Below are 12,376 nucleotides of genomic sequence, written 5' to 3' on the forward strand. Positions count from 1 at the left end.
CCCAGAGATTAGGGCCCTGCTACTGTCTTTCCGATGAAATTGTGGTCTCTTCGGAACGTCTGTGTTCTATCCCTGAGGCTCACGCACACATAAATGTCTTTATGGCAGACTTTTCCTGAATTTCTGGATTATAAAAGTGTATATAAAGTTCTTGGAATAATGCCTGCCAAATAATATGCACCTTGTTAGTATTAGGGTAATTATTATGTTATGAATCAGCCTCATCTCTCCAACTAGGTATTAAGTTCTTTGTCGGTGACCTCAACCCATCTTTCTCCTTTCTTGGACAGTACCTAGCACAGAGTTCTTAATATATTGACGGTATTGGGCTCTCCCACAAATCGCTTCCTTTTTGTTAGCTTCTGGTAGATAGGGACCATACAAAGATTGTGTGTGGCGTTCAATTTCAGTTCACAAACACCGTTTGGCACCTACTGTTTACAGAGTCTGACCTAAGCCCTACACCCTACAGTAAAAAGTACAGAAAAATAAATGTAAAGTCAAAGTGGCTTGCATGAGAGAATCCAGGGAAGCACCTTTCCCAGCATGGTGGAGGTTCACAACCACCCGCACTCAGGGACAGTAGCTGGATTCCATAATGATCCCAAGTTCCCGCCACTCCTGCGACACTGTTCCCACCCCCAGATGCTTGCTGGGCCGACCCCACTGGGTGTAGCGGGGATCCGAGCGGGTTTCAGAGTCCTGCTGGCCCCAGGTGAGGTGGGGGACCAAGGCCAGGGCAGCAAAGCTCCAGGAGTGACCCCACCTCCTGTCCAATCAGAGAGCGGCTCTCGAACACGCTACGACCAATCAGGAGCGGCGGGAGCTGAGCCTAGAGCCGGCGGGCGCCCAGCGAGCCCAGAGTCGCGAGCGGGCAGTGGTGGCGCGGCGACCCGGAGGCTGCTCTGTTAGAGCAGCGGCGGGACGGAGGCTGGGCTGGGGAGCTGGTGTTGGAGCGGACCTCAGCGCCGACGCCGGGACTCTGCTCACCCCGACACTGGTGAGTACAACCCGCGGTGGGGAGCGACCTAGGCGCCGCAGGTGGACGGAGGGGGGCGCCGGCCGCGAGGTCCTAGCGCCGTGCGTCTCCGAGCACCGCGCACGGAGCCGACGCCGAACGCCACCGAGCCACCAGCCTTAGGGGGAGGTTGAGGAGGGACGAAGGGAGGCGGCCTCCGCGGGGTGTTCGTGGGGAGTCTCCTGTGACCCCCATACTCACCCCAGCACTTCTTGCCAGCCAATGCCTTCCCCTGAGATCCAACTCGGCCAGGGCAGCTTCGCTGTCCTGAGTGGGGAGGCGACAACAGGTGTCCTTGGAGACAGTGCCTTGCCCCACCCCCGCTCGAAATCCCGGCCTTGGCGTTGCGCTCCAGCTTCGGGGTGTTCTGAGACAGGACCCCAGCCTGGCCTCTCAGGCGCTCTGCCCGCTGGACAGCGCCCAGGGGCCGCTTGGACCCCGGGCTTTGGATGGAGTTTCCTGCGCGCGTTGCCAAGCAATTTGCAGGTCACCGCCTCTCGTTGGGATGGAGAGTTGAAGATTGGAGAAGGCGGGGGACAGAGGAAGGGGGGAAGATTTGCTGGACACTGACCTCTCCATGAGATGAAGAGTTGGAGAGAGAGAGAGAGAGAGAGAGAGAGAGAGAGAGAGTTCCCACACAGACTCTGTTGAAAGGAGCTGCCTGAGGGCTTAAGTGAATCATTAACTCTGGTTCTGTGCCGCTACTGCGGCTGCTTGCCTTCCACCCCGTCTCCTCCAGGCTTTCTGCGCCTATTTTGCTCTTATCTATAAAGTGATGACACTGATTGCACTCCTTGTTTGAAAGATTGTACGAGCCAGGATCTGAAAAATATCAAGCACAGCACCAAGCATTCGATAGATGCTGGCTCTTACTATTTATTGTGAAGTGGATGGTTGTTTTAAGAGCAAATCAGACCTGTCCAAACAGGCCCAACAGTCATTTGGAGCATTTAGCAGCTTTCTACTCTCCAAGGAGAAAAATGTCAATGTTACTGATGGTCTCGTTTAAAGGTAATAAATATAGCCGGGCGGTGGTGGCGCACGCCTTTAATCCCAGCACTCGGGAGGCAGAGGCAGGCGGATCTCTGTGAGTTCGAGACCAGCCTGGTCTACAAGAGCTAGTTCCAGGACAGGCTCCAAAACCACAGAGAAACCCTGTCTCGAAAAACCAAAAAAAAAAAAAAAAAAAAAAAAGGTAATAAATATATCCTATGGGAAAGGATGGCAGAGGTAAATGAATCTGAATTAGTAATCAATGCTTTGTATCCCTGTGAATGTTTTTCAGAAAGAATATCACGGTACTTTGTTGAATTCTCTCTCTCTCCCTATTTGTATGGTTGATCGGAGTAATGGAGGAATTATTCTTTAGCGTTTTATGATTCTTATTCTTTTTAAAGGTGAGGGAGAAAAGCAGAAACACAAAGGAAATTCTCAACCTTATGACAGAATGCCAGCAGCTGACAGAAAACTGAAATTTGTGTTTCTGTCTCTATGCAACTGATGGGATGCCTGACTCAGGTGCTCTAAGTCAGATCCTTGCCCCTTTGCTGTTTAATCTGAGACACAAGCAGACACTTGACTACATGCTTATTTGTGCTACTAAACCTAAGATATCACATGTATCGCTTGTTGGAGTTGTGAGCCTTCTCCTGCCTCCTCCTCCTCTGGAACAAACCCTAAAGACCTCTGTGTTCTCAGTGGCCATCTGCTTATCTCGGCATCCCACCCCACCCCTGCAGCCTGGACCTGGGAGGGGAAAGGTCAGACAAACTAACCCTGTTTTTCTGAGGTTCCCAGTGCCTTGTCTACCTGAGGATGAATACACCATCTAGGAAAAGTGTGTCTTCTCAGGCCCAGGGTGCATTTCTAGCTGCAAATCGTGCAAGTGTGAGATTAGTGTGGATTTCAGCTGTTGTTGTAGCCTTTTCCTTCCCAGCAGAGTGGGAGGATTGGAAAGCTTGCAGCTGGGGAGGGACAGAGGTATGTGGCACAGGGCAGATTGCTTCATTCAAAGCCAGACTCCCACCCAGTGAGAGCCCTGGCTCTAACTGTAGCTGGGAAACTTGGCCACCCTGCTTTGGTTCTCTGAGCCGGTCTCCTCACGAGTGATAATGATTTTGTTAAATAGCGAAGAGACGGTATAATAATAATGATGATGATGATGATGATGTTAGGTGGGAAGCCCATGACACAGCTCCCAGGACAGAGTTTCAGGTCTGTGGCCTCTAGAAGAGGTTCTAAAAGTGAGGGTGACCTTTTAGAGATAAAGCCCAGGTTGAGAGTTCACCACTTGAGCTCAGGATAGAATGAGCAGCCGAAGTCATTGGCAGCAAGGTAGAAGAGAGGAGAGAAGCCACTGCAAGTGGGGTGGAAAGATGACAAGTGTTGCTGTAGTCAGCTTGGGCTAAGTGACAAGTCACCCCAAATCCCACTGCTCTATGGTCACTCAGACTCCTTGCTCCTTGATGCTGTGATCCAGGTGGATCCTCACATGTCTTTATTTACAGTCCCACATAACTTAAAAACAAACCAGCCTTGCCCAAAGACAATACCAACTTCACTTATGGCAGGGGAAAGACGTAGGATGCTCACAGTTAAAGTTTGCTAGGATGTGAGCGGTGGCTGGGCTGTCCCTACAGCTCCATACTGTTGGCCAAGGTCAGTGACATGGTCAAACATGATGTCAGAGACAATATAAGCTTCCTGCAGATGGGCAGACATGGCTGTGGAGATTAGAAGCAGGGGAAGAAAACAAGGTCAGGGAAATTACCAGAGGTAGATAATAAAGGATTTGGGGTTGTAGACCAGGCACTTGGGACTTTTTTTTTTTTTCTTGGATTTTCGAGACAGGGTTTCTCTGTGGCTTTGGAGCCTGTCCTGGAACTAGCTCTTGTAGACCAGGCTGGTCTCGAACTCACAGAGATCCGCCTGCCTCTGCCTCCTGAGTGCTGGGATTAAAGGTGTGCGCCACCATCGCCCGGCTTGGGACTTTATTTTATAGGCAGAACACAACCACTAAAGGCAGGTGTGTGTGTGTGTGACCATGTGTGTGTGTGCATTCGTTTGTGCACCTAGAAGCCAAAGGAGGATTTGGGGTATCTGACTTACTCTCTCTTCCTCATTCTCTTGAGACAGGGTCTCTCATTGCATTGGCGAGGCTGGTGGTCAGCAGGCCCCTACACTTTCCCCGTCTCTGCTCCCCACACTACCGAGGATTACAGGTTTATGAGTCTTTTTACATGGGTGCTGGACATTTGAACTCAGGTCCTCATGCTTGTGGAGCAAGCACTATTACCTCATGGTCCATCTCCCCAGCTCCTAATAGAGGACTTTAAATGGGGTTTAACAAAGTCAGATTTTTTTTCATGCCAAACCAAATTTCCAGTAGCGTTGTGGAGAGAAGTCTGAAATCGGTGAGATTAAAAGCAAGAGATGGTGAGGTCCTGAGTTCACCCAACAGCCTCAAATCCCCTTCATATATCTTGAAATAACAGGTCTAGAAAATTCTTTATCTGATATTTGAGGGGCTTGTCTTTTTCATGAGTCTTCCTACAATGTTCATGCTCATCTATGTTGACATTATCTCCTAATATCATCTAAAAACATGGTTCTTAAACTTTAAGGGCATCAACACCACTTGGAAGACTCCAGTCAACAGCTTGCCGGCTCCACCCCCAGCTCCACCCCAGAGTTTCTGAGCCAGTCAGTCCAGGGTCAGGCCTGAGAGTAAGCTTTTGTACCTAGTGTTCTGAAGATGCTGATGCTGCTAGCCCAGAGGTCTCACATTGAACTGCTAAAGGCGGAAATTAAGATGTTTTGAAAGACCTGAAAGGGAGGGCCTATGAATAATTCTAGAGTTCTTGAGGCATTTGTCCTGCTGTAGGCTGCCCCAGGCCACAAGCATCAGGGTGTGTAGGAGTCCTTGAGCCTCCAGTTCTTATTAACTGCTTGCTTGCTTGAGGTTTTTGTTTTGTTTTTTTAATAGAGCCTTATTATGTAGCCCTGGTTGTCCTGGAACTCTCAGCAATCCTCCTGCTTCAGCCTTCTAAGTTCTGAGGGTGCAGGTGTGTACTACCCTGCCCAGCTAGGTTTATATTAAATGTCACATGCAATTCTCCTAGTGAGAAAATGCAAAGCAGCTCAGAGTTGGAGAATCTAGAAGCATACAAGGGTTGCTTTGTCCCACCCCTTTGTAATTCTGCCCAGCCTCTCCATCCTGCCTTTGAGCACACACCCTCTCATCCGGCTCCAGACCTCTCTTCCTGGCCTGTCCACGTGTTCCAGTCTTAGCCCCTCTCACTCTTTTGTCACTCCAGTCTGACCTCTCCTGGAGCTTGCCCACTGGGTGGACTTTTGGCTGAATTTTACTAGAGTCAGACCAAGAAATTGCTTGTCTCATTTGAGGTCACCTTCATGACTAAACATCTGTATGGTGTGGTCATTGCAAATTGCAGTCCATCTTTACCCCAAGATAAATAATCCTCTGAGAATCCAAGAACAACCAACCCCGAACTCTTGGGCTTGTTGTAATAGGAGGAACAAGTCCCAGCAATTCCCTCAACGCTGACTCATCACTCCTGCAATGACAGAGTACTTGAAAAATGGTTGTTAAAGAGAAAACATGTTGGTTTGCGCAGGAAACGAAACAAGAGTTTCTTTTCTTTCTTTTTCTCAATTTTAGACATAACAAAAGGGTGACCTCTATCTAGGAGCCAGATAGCTGTTGTGTGCCCACCCTAATGTTGTTTGATTTTTTTTGTTTGTTTGTTTGTTTTTATTCTTTTGTCTTTGGGGGCCTGCCACCCAGCTCCCAACTAAACACGTGGAGAATTATTCTTTCTTATGAATTCTTGGCTTTAGCTTGGCTTGTTTCTATCCAGTTTTTCTTAACATAAATTATCCCTTCTACCTTTTGCCTCTGGGCTTTTATCTTTCTGTAAACCTTACTTTACTTCTTACTCCGGGCTTGCTGTATAACTGGGTGGCTGGTCCCTGGAGTCCTCCTCTCCTTTTTTTTTTTTTTCATTTCCCCGCCCACATTCTTCTCCTATTTATTCTCTCTGCCTGGCAGCCCCGCCTATCCCTCTCCTGCCTAGCTATTGGCTGTTCCTATCATTATTAATCCAGTCAGGTGTTTTAGACAGAAAAAGTAACACAGCTTCACAGAGTTAAACAAACACAACGTAAAAGAATGCAACACATCTTTGCATCATTAAACAAATGTCCCACAGCATAAACAAATGTAACTCATCTTCGACTAATATTCCACAACACACTAATATGCAGCATGTGAGCACATGAAATCATTTGGGGCCCAAAGTTCTGAGTACTGACTAGCAGCCTACAAGATATGTTTCAAGGCGAGGAGCATAAAATATCTCAATGGGATATGCGTAGAGAATTTTAGAAGCAGTGTATATTGTTCATATAAAATAGAGTGAGCCAAAACTAAAACATAGAGTGGCACTTGAAAAGACCCTGAGATTTGATAGAGTACCACACTTAGCAGGTATGTGTTTGATCAGAAGATGATGCTCAATGATTCGGATGTTTGTGATGGTCCAGCACAGCCTTTGGAAGGTGGCTCACATGATGATATTGACCATCTGGGTACAAAACACTAGAGGAAGTTGTGGGGAATCTGTGTCATCCAACAGCCTCTGTTCTAGGAGAGAAGGGGCCTAATATTTGCATAAATTAATACCAGTTAATGATGAGACCATTGACAGTCAGTGGGCAGTTAACTAAGAGGGTACCGAGTGCTAGGAATTCAGAGCTCTGGCTGTGTAGGTCTGCGAAGGAGCAGGTGCCCTGGGAGGGATGTAGAAGATTTCATGGAACCAAAGCACTGGTTTCATAGGTAATGAACCTCTGTGAACTGTGGTTCAGCCCTGGTGACTCACGTCAGGCTCCCTGACAAGACGCTTCGTCTGGATGAGAGAGTCCACAGAAAGCAGAGAGGCTGGAGCTGATGGCTTCTCTTCCTTGCTTAGCTGCCCTCTGCCCATCTCATATAAATGCTCATGCACATAAAAATTTGCATAACCTCCTAACCACTGAATATTATTCATTAGTAGATGAATAGCGCAGAACTCTGATGTGACCTTCTTACCATGCTCGTTTTATTAATAGGAAAGCACTTGGGAGCTGAGGCTGTCAAACCTCTTTATAAATAAAGCCTAACCCTACCATACATGCTGTCGTCTGGCAGACCATCAGCCACTCTCGACTTTTAAGATGACTTACAGGTCAAATGGGAGGTTCACAGTCATTCAGGAATCCCTTGGCACTCCATGTCAGCTGACCCCCACCTCTTCTCACATTAGCTGGTGCCCGGCTTAAGTTGCTTCCCAGAGCATCACAAGGACTGTGACACTAAGGACTTTGGGCCTTGCCACCTAGCGAGGATTTCTCCGGCTAGCATTATACACCACAGAGGTTTTCGACTGCTAATGCCTAAAACTCCTCATTAGTTTTAAATTTAGATAATTGCACCCTTTTCTTTCAAGCTTCACCGTGGCTTTTATTGAAAGAAAGTGCCATTTTTGTGCTTGGGTCCATGCAAATGTGCTGTCTGAATAAAATGGCATTGAGTTCTTTCTACCAAATGTCAGCCAGGGTCTGGTGACAGGTCACCAAATGTCAGCAGGTTGTGGGTCTGTCAGTTTCTTTCAGTCTGCTTGTACTTGGGAGTGAGACACCAAGCCATTACCAACTTGATACAGCCCTCTATTGCCTGCCTTTTGAAGGTATGGAATTGCTCTTGCTGCTGCTCCTCCCTGATGTGGGATGTTCTTCTGTATGCTGTGAATATGTGTTGCTTTTATTGGTTGGTGAATAAAGCTGCTTTGAGGCAGAATATAGGTAGGCGGGAAAAGCCAAACTGAATACAGGGAGAAAGAAGGCAAAGTCGAGAGAGATGCCAGCAGCCGCTGGAGGAGTAAGATGCCAGGGCATTACTGGGAAACCACAGGGCACGTGGTGATACACAGATTATTAGAAATGGGTTAATTTATATGTAGAGCTAGCCAGTAAGTAGCCTGAGCCATTGACTAAACAGTTTGTAATTAATATTAAGCCTCGGGAATTGGCATGTGGGAGAGGATGCCAGTTACAACTCCTCCTCTTCTCTTCCTCCTCTCCTCCTTCCTCCTCTTCTCCCTCCTCCTTCTCTTCTTGATGTGTCTCTGTATGTAAATGTGGGCACATGTGTGCCATAGCATGAGCGTGAGGGTCAGAGGGCAGTCTCAGGTGCCAGTCCTCACCTTCCAGGTCTCTTAGTTGCTTTGCTCTGGCATATGCCAGACTAGATACCCTTCAAGTTTTCAAGGATTCACCACCTGCCCCCGCCCCCATCTCCCCATGCTGAGTTTAAAGTAGACACTTGTACTCTGCATCAGGCCTTTATTTGGGTTCTGGGGACTTGAACTCGGGTCTTCATGCTTGCATGACAGCTACTGTTATCCACTGAGTCATTTCCCCAGGCCTATAACTGCTTTTTTTTTTTTTTAAGTGAGACGCTTTATTTAAGAACAGATTTGATTTCATTGTTTGCTTAAGAACTGAGTCTGTCTGTCTATCTTTCTTGATCGGCACTTTGGAAGGAAAGACCTATAATGCTTTGATTAAGTGGGTGGGCTGAGGCTAGCCAGACCAAGGGTTAGGTGGGGCACAGTTTACATAGTAGCTGTTTTTATGAACCCAGAGCTGTCAGAACCTAAGCTCACTTTCTTATCTCTCCACTCTTGCCAAACATAAAATACTCATTTTTTCCTCGGGTCTGCATTTCCCTATTCACATGATAAACAGCTGAAGAGTGCGGAAAATTTACATTGTTATTGAAATGATCAAAATCCCTGCCAATAACCCTCACTCATTGAGTTTTTCTATGTGCCGGGTCCTCGGTTCTGCCGCGTTTTGTCTTTTCTGCCCCTGGAGTCAGTGTGTGTCTCCTTCTGCAGCTGAGACAGGGTCTGAGGTTAGAGGGGAGCTGGGCTTTGAATCCACCTCCTCTAATCCCTTAGGTTTGGAAGCTGTACACTTAATCACCATTATGGTGTCTGGGAACAAAAGGGAAAGCCCTCCACAGCACCGGTGGGCTGGATGTTCACTGCTGGCACACCCACAGAGAGCCCCGTGGGAGAAAGCCGCCCTTATTTTCCCAGTATGGTCGAAGCACAGTTCTCTCTCTCTCTCCTTTTTCCTCTGGAAACATTTCCCTGGAATGTTTCTGTTACAAACTAACCTTTAGAAAAGAGGCTATTTGAGAAAGAGGCTATCTATTTTCCTATTTCCACTTACCTGAATGCTTCTGTTACAAACTAACCTTTAGAAAAGAGGTCATTTGAGAAGGGGGCAATCTGCACTTCACGTCTGACAGCTACTCACTCCTCAGCCTCTTTGGCCCGAGTGGGCAGTGCTGGCTGTAGCAGCTTGCCAGCCCCCATCACAGTGTTTAGGGACTCCCGTATCAGTGCCCCCCATCACTCTCAGGGCCCTAGCGTTCACATGCTTTGCCGCTGGTGGGTTTTAAGTTCCTCCTGCCTGAGCAGGCCTTGGATATACAGTTCCAAAGAATCAGAGTCATTTAATGTCACATGTTAGCTTTTAATCTGGGTGGCTTGGGTGGTCTCTCCAGTGGCCACAGGACCAGGGGCTTTGATCCTCTATCATTTGGTTGCATTTTGTCCTGTGCACCTGTCAAGTCTAGGTCCTTTGCAGAGGTGGGTCCTGGCTAGTTTATTACATATGTGTTTCTGGTTTCTACTGTTTCTACTTAAAGGAAGAACATTTATAGCATGGGAGGGGGGATATGTTGCATGGTTGGAATATGGTCAGATGGATAAAAGCTAGATGGACTGTTCAGGTTTGCAATTTTGTAATAAGTTATTTATTATTATCATTTTCCTTACCTCTGTAAAGGGATAATTACAGAACTTCCTAGAGTTATGAGGATTACATGAGTTATTTAATTTAGAGTCATAAAGCACTTTGAGATTGATGTTTGGGAGATAAGAAGGACTCATCGAATAGCACAGAAAATAAAGTGGAAGGTGACTGTTTCTGGGTGTGGGCTGGACAGTACCGTGACAGGCATGGCTCACATAGTCGCGCCTGTTGTAAAGGTCTCCTGGTGAGTCGCAGGCATCAGCCGTCTTACCAAGTGCACTGAGGTGCTGGCCACGGTAAAGAATCCCAGAAGGCATCCTGGTAAACTGCCCCTTCAGGAAAGAAACAGAAGAGACGCCGTGTATGAGGAAAAGAGAAGCCACGGTTGGATAACCTGGCTTGAGCCATTGGGAAGAGTGTTGGTCCCTCTCCATGAACTCACTCATATGTGTGCTCACCCAAGTGGGCATGTGTAAAGACTGGCAATGAACATCGGAATTATTTTACCTCATTCTTTAAACTATTTTTATTAATTCTTTGAGAATTTTATACCATTTATTTTGAGCATATCCACCCCCTTCCCCTTTTCCCATCTCCACCCTCCCATCCCTTTCCAACCAACTGTAAGGACTCTTCCTCCTTCTTGCCCCCATGGAGTCTAGTCCTTGCTGTCTGACTAGTCTTACTACCTCATTTTGTGAGGTGGAGTCTTTCTTTGAATCTGGAGCTTGCTATTACAAGTAGAGTAGCTGACCAGAGACGCTCTGGGACCCATTGTCTCTGCCCCTCAGCACTGGGGTTACAAGTGTGTGCTGCTTTGCCCTTAGATTTTCACATGGATGTTGGGGATACAGATTCACATCTGTATTCTCATTCAACAGGTACTTACTTTAGCCACAAAGCCACTTCTTCAGGTCCCTATTGCCTTCATCCTGGACGGGAACCCTTCTGGGGACTGCAGGAGTTTTCAGGAGAGCAAGTCATTGGCCAAGTTTGGATGTTAAGTTTGACAGGCTGTTAGACATTGACACGAACTGGTCATTGAATGGAAGCAGTTGAGAATTTGAAGCTGGAAGATGGGTCCATGATGGTCTCAGGCTTCTTGATGGGACCTGTGGTGGTTTGATTGAGAATATCCAGGCTCATAGATTTGAATGCTTAGTCACCAGGGAGTAGAACTTTCTGGGAAGTATTAGGAAGTGTGCCCTGTTGAGGAGGTGTGGCCTCGTTGGAGAAGGTGTGTCACCGGGAATGGGTATTGAGGTTTCAGAAGTCCACACAAGTCTCAGTCTTTCCCTCTCTACCTGCTAGCTGTGGATCAGGATTTATCTCTTAACTACTTAATGCCTGCCTGCCTGCCTGCCATGCCTGCCTGCCTCCTGCTGTGAGGAGAATGGCCTAACCTTCTGAAACTACACACAAACCCCCAGTTAAATGGCCTCTTCTACAAGTTGCTGAGGTCATGATGTCTCTTCAGAGCATTGCAAAAGTAACTAGGACAGGGACCGAATGCTGGGAAAAAGCGAAAGGAGTCAGGGAGGGAGTTCTGGGCGTGAACCAGGGTCATTTGAGTTCTGGCTTTCAGAAAATGCCAATCTGGCTCTCAATCTCTAGTTTGCTTTCCTCCCCCTTTCCAGTGTAAGAAATGGACTTCTTGGGGGTTGACATTTTATTGGGCTGTTTGTATCGTTTGCAGTGTCTGGTGAGGGGGTTCATCCATAGACCTAAAAATCAATAAACTAGCATCAGCTACGACCTGATCTCTCAGCAGCCGTGTGTCCTTGGGGACCTCAGTCTCCAGTCTCTGAGACCGAGTTCCCATCCCTGTCAGCTGGTAACTGGTGGCAGCAGCCCATCGAAGGTGGGAGGGCACTGTGAGTGCTGCACTAATGCTCTGAAGTGGTCCCTCCGGCTGTCACCATGAGCACTCATGTCCTGCCGTCACATTAGAGGAAGGAACAGCGGCAGTTCACCCGTCCTTAAAGCCCTTTCGATTCTCCCCAGACGGAGAATCTCCACTCCACTCACTGCTACTCTTTTCCTCCTCCCCACCCCCCTTCTTAAATTAAACATAAAGGCGGACGGAGTGCAAGCAGATAGTGCAATAAATTTCACACACTTGCCAGTTGCTTAGGTTTCTCTGTAATTGAAACACTTCATCTAGAGATCAAGTCTGGCCTGTGTTGTGGCAATTGCTGCATGAATTGCTACAGGTGCAGAGGCATTCAGAGAAAATACAGGCATTAAAAGGAGCGTGTGTGGGTGTGTGTGGGGTCATTTCTGTCTGTGACAGTAACCTCGTGCCTGCTCTCTCTGCCACTCTGGGCCAAGAAGGAAGATCCTCCTTGTTTTGTCACAAACAAGCTCCTCTTCTCTTGTAAATTCAGATTGCTGTAGTTGTTTGAAACCACTTAATTTTGATCTGTAAATATTTGAAATCTAGTTTTTAAGTCTTAGTCTTTTTTTTTA

At 47.4% G+C, this 12,376-nt stretch overlaps 1 protein-coding gene across 1 annotated transcript in view; it reads left to right on the forward strand.

Moving 5' to 3' along the window:
- The first annotated feature begins 921 nt into the window (after nt 1–921).
- LOC121434385 (stonin-2) overlaps nt 922–12,376 on the forward strand; it is a 154,915-nt gene continuing 143,460 nt past the window's right edge. Inside the window, exon 1 of the mRNA XM_041633290.1 lies at nt 922–1,000. The gene's annotated coding sequence lies outside the window, so the exon portion shown is untranslated. The remainder of the gene's footprint in view (nt 1,001–12,376) is intronic.

The sequence above is a fragment of the Microtus oregoni genome, unplaced genomic scaffold (assembly GCF_018167655.1).
Source record: "Microtus oregoni isolate MIOR12 unplaced genomic scaffold, Mior012 000043F_ref0000047, whole genome shotgun sequence".
Lineage (NCBI taxonomy): Eukaryota > Metazoa > Chordata > Mammalia > Rodentia > Cricetidae > Microtus > Microtus oregoni.